The sequence below is a fragment of the Ipomoea triloba genome, chromosome 4, assembly GCF_003576645.1.
Source record: "Ipomoea triloba cultivar NCNSP0323 chromosome 4, ASM357664v1".
Lineage (NCBI taxonomy): Eukaryota > Viridiplantae > Streptophyta > Magnoliopsida > Solanales > Convolvulaceae > Ipomoea > Ipomoea triloba.
Window position 1 is genome coordinate 14601714 of NC_044919.1, and position 10763 is coordinate 14612476.

Here is a 10763-nt window from a genome sequence, read left to right on the forward strand (position 1 = left end):
AGAAGATCCTGAACTAGATGCTCAATTTCGAGAGGATATCAGGCTTGCCACAGCAATATCCTTGGGACAAAGTGTAGAACACACGAGAGGTCCAGGAGAGACCTCTGGGGTTGCTCGAGATGATGCTGACACTCCTACTCCAACTGCAGCAATCCCCTTGTCCCAAGTGAGTGAATCTGCTCTAGAAGACCAGGTAGCTTCGAGAGGTGAATCCGAGACCTCTGAAGCACATGAGGTGGCACCTAACTCTGTCTTACTACTGCCACCACCTGAGTCCACACCCTCGAATGCAACAGATGAAGCTCAGACAGTTCGAGAGGGTGAAATTTTGTTGCTCCAACTCCCAGGCTTTCCCATCGATATGGTTAATAGGGAAAGGTGGAGTGCACCAGTTGCTCCTGAGATAATAGATATTCCAGATTCACCAGAGCATACTGAAGTGCAAACAAGTGAGCAACAAGAGCAGAATGAGGAGAACCCTGCTGGTTCGAGAGTTGAGGTTCAAGAAGGTGGAAACCGGGAAGCACCTGCCGATGAATCAACTCCTCCAGTAGATGATCACGTTCCCAGCACTGGTTCGAGAGGTAGTGTTGAGGGGGAACCTCAATCAGATGGAAACCGGGAAGCATCTGATGCAGAGACTCCCACCTTGGCCAATCCTACCTTACCAGCAGCTGAAGCTGAGGCTCCGGGTTCGAGAGGTGAAGAGCAAGAAGTGATCCATCCCTCAGGTGGAAACCGGGAAGCACCTGATATGGAGCTACCTTCGAGCTCTGATCCCAGTGTCCCTGCTGAACCTCAGGAAGTCAGTCGAGAGGTGGAATCACGAATGCAAGTCATGGGTGGAAATCTGGAAGCACCCAAGTCCCCTCCGACTAGAGGTACCACTCAATCTTCTTCTCCTTCTTCTTCTGACTTTGATCAACAGGCCGAACGAGCTTTCATTGGCGAGGTGCGTCAATTCATGGCTGATCAATCTCAGAGGATGGCTCAACTTGAGCATGTACTTGCTGTTGTTCGAAACGCTGCAATTCCTGTGACTGGCTCCGGTGACTCCCAAGCCAATCACGAAGAACTTCTCGAACAAGCAGTGTGGGCTGAGAATGCAGCACAAAGGGCTGCGGATGAGGCTGCGGTAGCTCGAGCAGAGACTGAAAGGATGAGAACTGAGTTCGCCGAGTTACGAGCAGAACTTCAAGCCCACCAACGCTCAAGTGAACTTCGACAGGATGTGATGCAAACCATACTCACTGACCTGTCGCACCAAATGCCTGCCCAAATCCATGCACTCTTCGACGGTTTGTCCTCCTTACTTTCCCTCCGCTATGATGCCAACAAGGGGGAAAAGAAGACTCATGGAGGGACTTCAACCAGCAAGAAGAGGGCGGCAAGTGAACCAGCTGGACCTCCTCCTCCTCCAAAAGTTCCAAAGTCAACAAGAAAACAAATGGAGGAAGCTGAAAGAGCAGATATGTTAAGGATCCAGCGTTCACTGGAAATAGGAGAAAGAAGAGAAGAAGACAAGGAAATCAGAAGAAAGAAACAAGAACAACAAACAGCCAAAGAGAAGAGAGACAAGCTACTCCTACAGAGCTACAAGGCAGGGACCAAAGAAGACTCAAACGAATATCTTCATGGAATCATAGTAAGTCTTCTTACCAAAACTGACTTAGCTCTTCATAGCGGTCTCACTCTTCCGGAATGCATCGAATGGTGGAGAGATGGGGTGATTGAAGGCAACTTCATAGGTGAAGCCTTTGTCAATTACCTTCACCTGGATATATCAAACGAATATCTAGAGCAGGTGAACTTTGAAGACCTCCACAAGACACGAGCAGCCATAAACGAGAAGAGGAAAGCGAATAAGCAGTAAGCTCTCGATGTCTACATGCATTCGAATTTGATGTTGTTCTTTATCTTCTCTCTTTTCTGCTAAAGCTCTGTAAAACACTCCTGTTATGATAATATATATATCTTTTGTTGGGGTGTTGCGTGAGTTTGGTTATTCTTGCTTTAGTAGATCAGTTGTCAAACTTACCATATGCGCTGAAAATAAAATCAATGCTTTTTCTTTTTCAAATCAGCCATATAAGTAAGTATAAGTGTTGGCATCATCAAAAAGGGGGAAATTGTTAGGAACATCATGTAATAGGTTTTGATGATACCAACTGTTAAGTAAGAATCCCCAAGTCTCGATACATAGGCAAAACAATGTAAGTTCGATAAGTAAACTAAGAGCGAAAATACAACCGGGTAATTTGAGCTCAACTCGGGAAATATTTAAGCTTAAGGTAAACTTGTTTGAACAACTTAGAAGTTTTCGTGTTGTAAGCAAACAGATAGATCAGAAGCAGGCACGAGACAACTCTGGAGGAATAAGGGTCTACGAGACATCAACTAAGTCTCGAGACACAAGCCAAGTTCGAGAGGTAAGGACCTCTCGATATACCTATCGAGTTCGAGACGTAAAGAATATTCGAGAGATAGACCTCTCGATACATGGGATTGAAACATCAAGTGGTCGAGACATCTTTTATGGTCTCGATAAACCGGCACTTCTCCAAGAGGCTGAATGTTAGTCAACATGTGCAGATAAAATACTCTAAGTTTGGAGAAGAAGAATATCATGGAGATAAAATATTGAAGAGGTGCTGAGCGGGAGGTTTCAAAATGGACGGAAGTGGATGACACGTCAGACCTCCACCACAAACGGTCAAGAAGTGCACCAATCCTGAAGTGGTCAGATTCCCCAAACAAGGAATGATGGGAACATAAAAAGAGTAACTTTATCCAAAAGAAGCAAGTGAAGCATGAACTCAAGAAAGTGGAATATGGAATATTCACTACAAAACAAAAGGCTCAAGTTACAAGACCACTACTCCATGAAAAATGCTGAAATTGTGCAAAGACCCATGTTCGGCGTGGGAGACCAATTTCAAACGGAATAGTTTTCCCTCCAACGGAACTATTCTTCTACTCTCATATATAAGGACGTAAAGACACAGAAGAAACAGGGGTTGTGAAAGAGGTCAAGAGGTTAACAAGAGGTGTCTGATAAAAACGTTCCAGTGCAAAGTGCTTAACTTGGAATATCATCCTGATATTCAATACAGCGAGAGAACACATCTTAGTGTTCGAAGAGAGTTACAAAGCTAAACTGTCATACATCCAGAAGGTGACCAAAGCTGCTCTACATCAAAGTTGATTCAACGATAGCTTGTGGTCAGATTGGAGATTGTTACATTCAACTGTGACTATCAACAACGTCTTGCTTTGGATTAAGCAAGGGAGGTGGAGTATCCTGGCTGCTGTCCGAGCGAAAGAAACCTGAGGCTTGACGCGGGCTTGGTGATCAAAGGTCAAGCGCTCGAGAGGTGGAGTAACTGGAAGCGGGGAGAAAAACCTGAGGAGAGGCGGAGTAACCTGGCTGCTGTCCGAGCGAAAGAAACCTGAGGCTTGACGCGGGCTTGGTGATCAAAGGTCAAGTGCTCGAGAGGTGGAGTAACTGGAAGCGGGGCGAAAAACCTGAGGCTTGAGGCGGGCTTGGTGATCAAAGCTCAAGCGCTCGTCATTGTACTAGAAAGGGAAGTTTTTAGTGCAATCCTTCCAGGGAGTTTCTGGAAGAAGAGTGGAAGTAGGCGGGTTGGCCGAACCACTTAAAAATCTCTCTTGCATTTACTTTCTGTTTTTATCTCTCGCTAACTTCTCGATTGCACTGCATATAATAACACCTCTCGAACTAACCCAAACTCGTGCTAACTAAAAGGGGATAACATTTCCGCTGCGCATAAAACTTTGTCTTCACCTCGTGAGGTATCGAACCTAAACATCCTAAGTTCAATACACACGAGAGGTTGAAAAGATTTGCAAAATCTTATACAAGTCTATTCACCCCCCCCCCCTCTAGACTTGTACCCCATCCCCTTGGGACCAACAATATTCACAATTACAAAACTCTATATTCACAATTTCATAACTCTATATTCAACCGTATAAAAAAAAATTTAATCTTTTTAAAATTTAGTACAATTTCGTATTTACAAATTCCTTTTTATAGCTGTTATGTGTTTTGACTTAGAAACACAATTTACATTCTAAAAGTTCACAATTCTAATACTAAAAATATACAATTTAATATCGTTTAGCAAGGTGAATCTTGGTCCATGGTATAACAACTGGGAATAATGTGGGAAGGTAATTCCAATTACTATATACCAAATAGCCCATTAGTTGTAACCAAAAAATAAAAATGGCACCTTTAAATGTTTGGATATCAAAGTAATTTGATTAATTCTATACTTAAATATTAAAAGTATAAAATTTTAATAATTGTGAGATCAAACGTGGAATTAATTCAAAAAAGAAAAAGGTGAAAATGTTGTAATTATATTTTCAAATCGAAAGTAAAAGACGTGCACTTCAATATATGGATCTAAGCACGTGTATTCACACGAAAGTGCTGATCTAACTCCACACTCAAACAACCTCTACCTCAAACCATCATATAACGTGGTAGTTTATAGGCATAATATACGTAACACATGCTGAGGTTTCTCACAATTATTATACCATATCCGTTGCATGTTCTTAAACATTATGATGCCAAAAATATGTGCTTAGATTCAGGGACGGAGCTACGGGGCTGCTGCCTCCACTCACCCCACCCCATATATAGCCTTGTATGTATATATATATATATATAGTACATGTTATATATATAAATATATAAAAATAGATATAGTAAATAATGGATTAGCTAAACAAGATGGTAGAGTTTTGTTTTGCCTTACAAAAGGTCGCGTGTTTGAATCCTGTGGGCAGCATAATTTATATGGCGCTTCTTTAATGGTTTTTCTAATAGTTGGTAGATTTGTGTTTGTACTAAGAAAGGTTAGGGGTTCAATTCAAGCTATATATATATATATATATATATATATATATATATATATATATATGTATATGTATATGTATATATATATATATATATATGTATATGTATATGTATATATATATATATATATATATATATATATAATTTTTAAATATTAATAATGAGATATGTAATTTATAATGTATTTTCTAATTTGAATTAATTTATCAAATTAATTATGTTTCATATTTTGTTATGAATATTTTTAATAAAGTTTTGATGTGTTTTATTTATCGTCTATATTCAACAATATTTATGATTATATTCCTTGAGTATTTATTTTTTTTTTTTTGTTTTTTTAAACTATAAATTAAATTGTGGAAAATCTAGTGCCTTTACGTTAGTTTTGCTCATAATATATCATGTGTTGGCTATAATTGACGCTAGAAAAACACATACTATACATCAATTAAAGGTGTTTCGTGTGCAAAACAAATGAAGGACCTAATTGGTTAAAATTTTTAAAGTTGAGGGACTAAATTGGTCAAAAAAGGTTAAGGGTCAAATTGGTAATTTCACTATAGTCAAGGGACCATTTCAGTAATTAACTCTTTCACAAATGTTATCCAATATTTATTGATAGAGTTAATTACCGATTTTGTCCCTCGATTATTGGGATTTCACCACTTTGGTCCTCGAAAATTTTTCTTGCCCAATTAAATCCTCGACTTTGAAAAAATTAACCAATTTGGTCGTCCGTTTATTTTGGTGTTGAAGAACTGTTAAACCGGGACCAAATTAGTAATTTTGCTATAGTTAAAGGACCATTTCGGTAATTAATTTTTGACTGAAATGGTCCCTTGACTATAATGAAATTACCAATTTGGTCCCGATTTAACGGATATCAAACGCTAAAATAAACGGAGGACCAAATTGATTAATTGTCGAGGACCAAAGTGGTAAAATCTCAATAGTCGAGGGATCAAATCGGTAATTAACTCTTTATAGATATCTAAAATGAAATTTAGGTATCACCCAATTTAAGTTTAATCTCCAAACCTAGCTAACTTAATACATAAGCTCTGTTTGGCAGAACTTATTTAGGAACTTATAAGCTCTGTTTGGTAATGTTCTCAAAATAAGCTAAGCTAGTAGCTTAAAATAAGAGCTTATTTTGAAAAACTACTTTAGATAGCTTTTCAAAAATAAGCTAGTAGCTTCCTCACTTTTTTCCATCTTTATCCTTATTATTTTAAATAAATGACATCTTTTACCCTCCCAATTAAAACCCTTTTGGTATTTTCTGTTCAATATTTTTGGTTGTAATTCCAATTTAACATTTGTGTTTGAACAATAATTTTTGTATGAACTAATTTTATGAATTATAAAATTTACTTTTTATATTTTCAAATATATGTTCCTACTTTATATTTTAATAAAATATATTAATTTCATTATTTTATATTTTAATATGTAAACAAACTTATTTAAATTTAAAACTATTTAAATTTTATGAAGATGTCTCTTTTAGTCTTTTTACATTTATCAACCTATCAAAAAACTAATTTTACCAAACACTTTTGAGCATAAAAGCTCTTCAAATTTCAGCTTCAAACTTATAGCTTTTCCGCTTTCAGCTACCTTTTCAACTAGGTTTGCCAAACATATCCATAGTGTTGCTTCCATGCATGTAAACTAAAAGTTGGGGGAGGGGCCAAACTTAACCTAGCAGTTTTGTGCACTTCCATTCCCAACTTGAGTTGGCACATGGGTATGTTCCATTGCATTTTCCGTATGCGAATTTGTTTCTTTTACGAACACCGCCCCATTAGCAGTTGGACTATGAGGAATTGAAGATTCAAAACCAAGATCAGTTTTGTCTCTAGTGGTTTTTGTATAGCTAGCAAAGTCTCCACTAATTTGGAGCTACTAGTATACGAACCAATTCAACAAGCATACGCAACTTATTTTATCTTATGGTTCTTGCTTTACACTCCTCTATAAGTCACACATTCTCCATCATGAGCTTATTTAACTTCTCAGCTAGACTCTTGAAGCCATTGAACTCCTTAGTGAATCAAGAGTTATCACTTTGTAGATGGTGATTCTTGACCTTTAGAGATTTGTGTTCCTTTTGGATTTCATCAAATTTGCTCAACATTTCGAGAAATATATCCTTGTGATTCCCAGTTAAAACATTATTCACACTAGCTAGAGGATTTAGAAGTTACCTCTTCGTTGTCTTGATTCTTGGCCATTAAGCATTGTGAGCTTAGTTCTTAAGTTTTGTTTATCTCTTCATCTGCAAGGCTGTTTGACTTAGCTGTTGATTATTCCTCAAGTTTGACCATTAGACATATCAAAGCCTCATCATTTGAGCCTGAATAAGAACTAGATATTTCACTGCTCTCTGACCTTTCTTCTTCAAGCTCTTCAATCATGAGGGTTTTCCTTATACTTTTTCCCTCGTTATTTCTATCAACGGGTCTATCATGCCTTCTCCGTTTGTCACACTTGTCATTGGAATCATTAGCTTGATATGCACAATCCGCCTTATAGTGTCTAGGTTTCTTGCAATTATAACAAAGTTTATCATCATCTTCATTAATTATTTTATTTTTTTCTTACCTTTCCATTATCTAAAGAATGTTTTCTCAAGCTAGAGCTTTGTCTTCTATCATCATTTAGGAATCTCTTGAATTTATTTAGCAACAGAGCCATATCATCATTAGTGACTTTTTTCCTTTGAGCTTGATGCTCGTCATGATGACTTTAAACAAGTGGAGGTATCATTCACTAGAGCGATAGTAGGTCTATTAGTTGCGACCTCTTTTTTGTCAAATATCTCCATATCATATTCATAATCTTTGAGGACCCAAAACAAGGACTCTGTAAGTATCGTGGCAAAGTACCTTTTGGCTCTTGATGTTGGTGGTTCTTGTAGTATCTTTTGATTGATTTCTCACTTTGTGTATTACTGTATTCTGATGCATTCGTTGGACAAACTTATCAGAGACGTAGAAGAAGGCCAATCAGCTAAGCTATTTATAAAGTTCTTTTCGTGTTTATTTTCCTTCTATTAATTAAGTTGTTTTTTTAAATCTCCTAATTTCAAGAAAGTTAACGTTAAGTTTACGTTAAACCTTGGGTATTTATTAGTTAGCAAAATCTCTCAATAGCATCTATATGTATTTTGAATTATTAAGTGTCTAATGACATTGGAGAGAGGAAGATCTCTAAAACTCTTCACCTTAGCCCTCTTGTTCCTAGTTTTCTTCTTTACAATTGCAATCATAGGGAAGACAAGATCCTCAGTTCCTCCTACTCGTCCTTCTAGTCCGATCCATCGCCCATTGACGCGTTCTCAGGTTCCCTAGCACTCAACAAATTTAGTATCAGAGCCTGACGTCATAAGCGATCACACCTTAGCCGAATCAGTCCAAGCCCTTTAGACCGCGGTCGAAGCCATGCAGGCCAAGCAAGGCGTTGCACAGTTGTGGCACTTTCGTTTGAAGATAGAGGAACCGGCCATATCTTAGCCACAATTTAAGCAACATTTCGACCTCCGTTTTAGCCTGGGGCTTCGCGAGAACTCCCTCGGGAATCTCACCAGACTTCGCCAAAATGATCGTCTAGTGGAGGATTACTCATATAAGTTCCAGGAGATTCTCGTACGCACCACATATGTTCGCCCATACCAGGAAGTTGACCTCTTCACCACAGGCCTCGATGAATGGCTACGAAAAGATGTCGAGAATCTGCACCACATCAATCTGGACGTTGCGATGAAACTTGCCTGTTCTTTTTCGCGTAAGCAGGACTGGTTTTCGAACCCTGTCACGACTAACCCCTCATTCTCTCATTTTCCCTTCGCAGGTGGGTTTCGAAAGACATCCGCACAACTACACGCACCCCCTGCTTCGCGACCTAGGCAGCCGCTCCCAGCTCTACTGGCAACTACTCCCAGCGACCTAGGGTTTGAAATTGTATTAGGGGTCCATTAGTTGCGCCCCTTGGGTGTGATTCTCTAGGATTTTACTGCCCTTACCATGTCTTTTAAGTATGGCGGCCAGCCCGCAACGTGGAAAGGGGAACAAGTTCCGCCCAGTCACGTGCTCACAGCCATATAGGCCCAAGTGAGCATTAATAATGCCTTAGAGTATCTCCTGACTGATTACTCTGCCCTTTTCTAGGAACCCACGATGTTACTGCCCAAATGCCAGTGCGATCATCGCATTACCTTGGTTACGGGCGCGGACCCAGTGGTCATTCAGCCATATCGCTACCCTCAAGCTCAGAAGGATGAAATTGAACACCAATGTCGTTCCATGATTGAACTAGGCATTATTCGGCCCAGCCGTTTGCCATATTCTTCCCCGGTTTTGTTGGTATTTAAACAGGACCGCTCTTGGCGGTTTTGTATCGACTATAGGGAATTAAATGCCAAAACGGTGAAAGATAAGTTCCCAATCCATGTGATTTATGAACTCTTGGACGAATTACATGGGATGCATTTCTTCACGAGGTTGGATCTATGGTTTGGTTATCACCAGATTCGCATGCACTCGGAAGACATCGAGAAGATCGCCTTTCACACTCACCATGGCCACTTTGAATTCCTGGTGATGCCTTTTGGCCTATGCAATGCCCCATCCACCTTCTAGGCTTTAATGAACGAGGTTTTCTATTCTGTTCTTCGTAAATTTGTTTTAGTTTTCTTTGACGATATTTTGATTTATAGCAGGTCTTGGGTAGAACATATTTCTCACGTCCGTACAATGTTTGATCTCCTACAACGTCACAAGTTGTTGGTTAAGAAGTCCAAATGCTCCTTCGGCGTCGAAAAGGTTTGTTACCTCGGACACTTCATTGACACAGCAGGAGTCTCCATTGACCTTAGCAAGGTCCAAACGGTTTTAGATTGGCCGCAACCACAGTCTGTCAAGGGCCTACGCGGCTTCCTTGGCCTCGCCGGCTTCTACCGAAAGTTCATTAAGGACTTTGGGGTTATGGCAACACCCTTAACATCTCTCCTTCGAAAGAACGATTTTACTTGGACACCGGAGGCGATAACAACCTTCCAAGCGCTCAAGGTCGCACTCACCACGGCACCGATGTTACAACTTCCAGATTTTTCTAAGCCGTTCATGGTGGAATGTGACGCATCTGGGGTTGGCATTGGCGTAGTATTTCACCAAGACAACCACCCGGTTGCCTTCTTTAGCCGGCGCCTGGCCGCACATCATCTTAAATTAGCCTCTTATAAACAAGAACTAATCAGACTATCTTTGGGATCGCAAATTCAGTGTCCATACATATCATTATAGCTTAAAATTCCTCCTTCAGTAGCGCCTCACCACGTTACCCCAACACCATTGGATCAGCAAACTTATGGGGTATGACTTTGACGTCGAATTTCGTGGAAGTAGGCTCAATACTGTGGTAGACGCTTTGTCTCGTCACGACGAGGAAGTCTCTTCTCTTATGTCAATTTTCGCCCTGAGCTCCCTAATTGTGGATTATCTTCGTCATGAACTATCAACTTCAGCGGTCGCGCAAGCTTTGATTGGGAGAATTCAATCCGGATCTGAAGGCCCTCACTGGTCATTGGACGATGACTTGATACGATGCAAAGGTAAACTCTTCCTCCTTTCGGACTCACCACTAATTATAATCGTTCTTGCAGGTTTTCACGACACTTCCCACGAATGGGCCTAGAAGACACTCTTCCTATCTCCCAGGAATTCTTTTAGACGAGGATGCGAGGTGCCATTCGCGACTACGTTAGGAAATGCCCCACATGTCAACGTTGCAAATGGGAGAACTTCCACCCAATTGGCCTTCTACAACCCCTATCTATCTCTCACTTATCTAAAGCGACATTTCTCTTGAC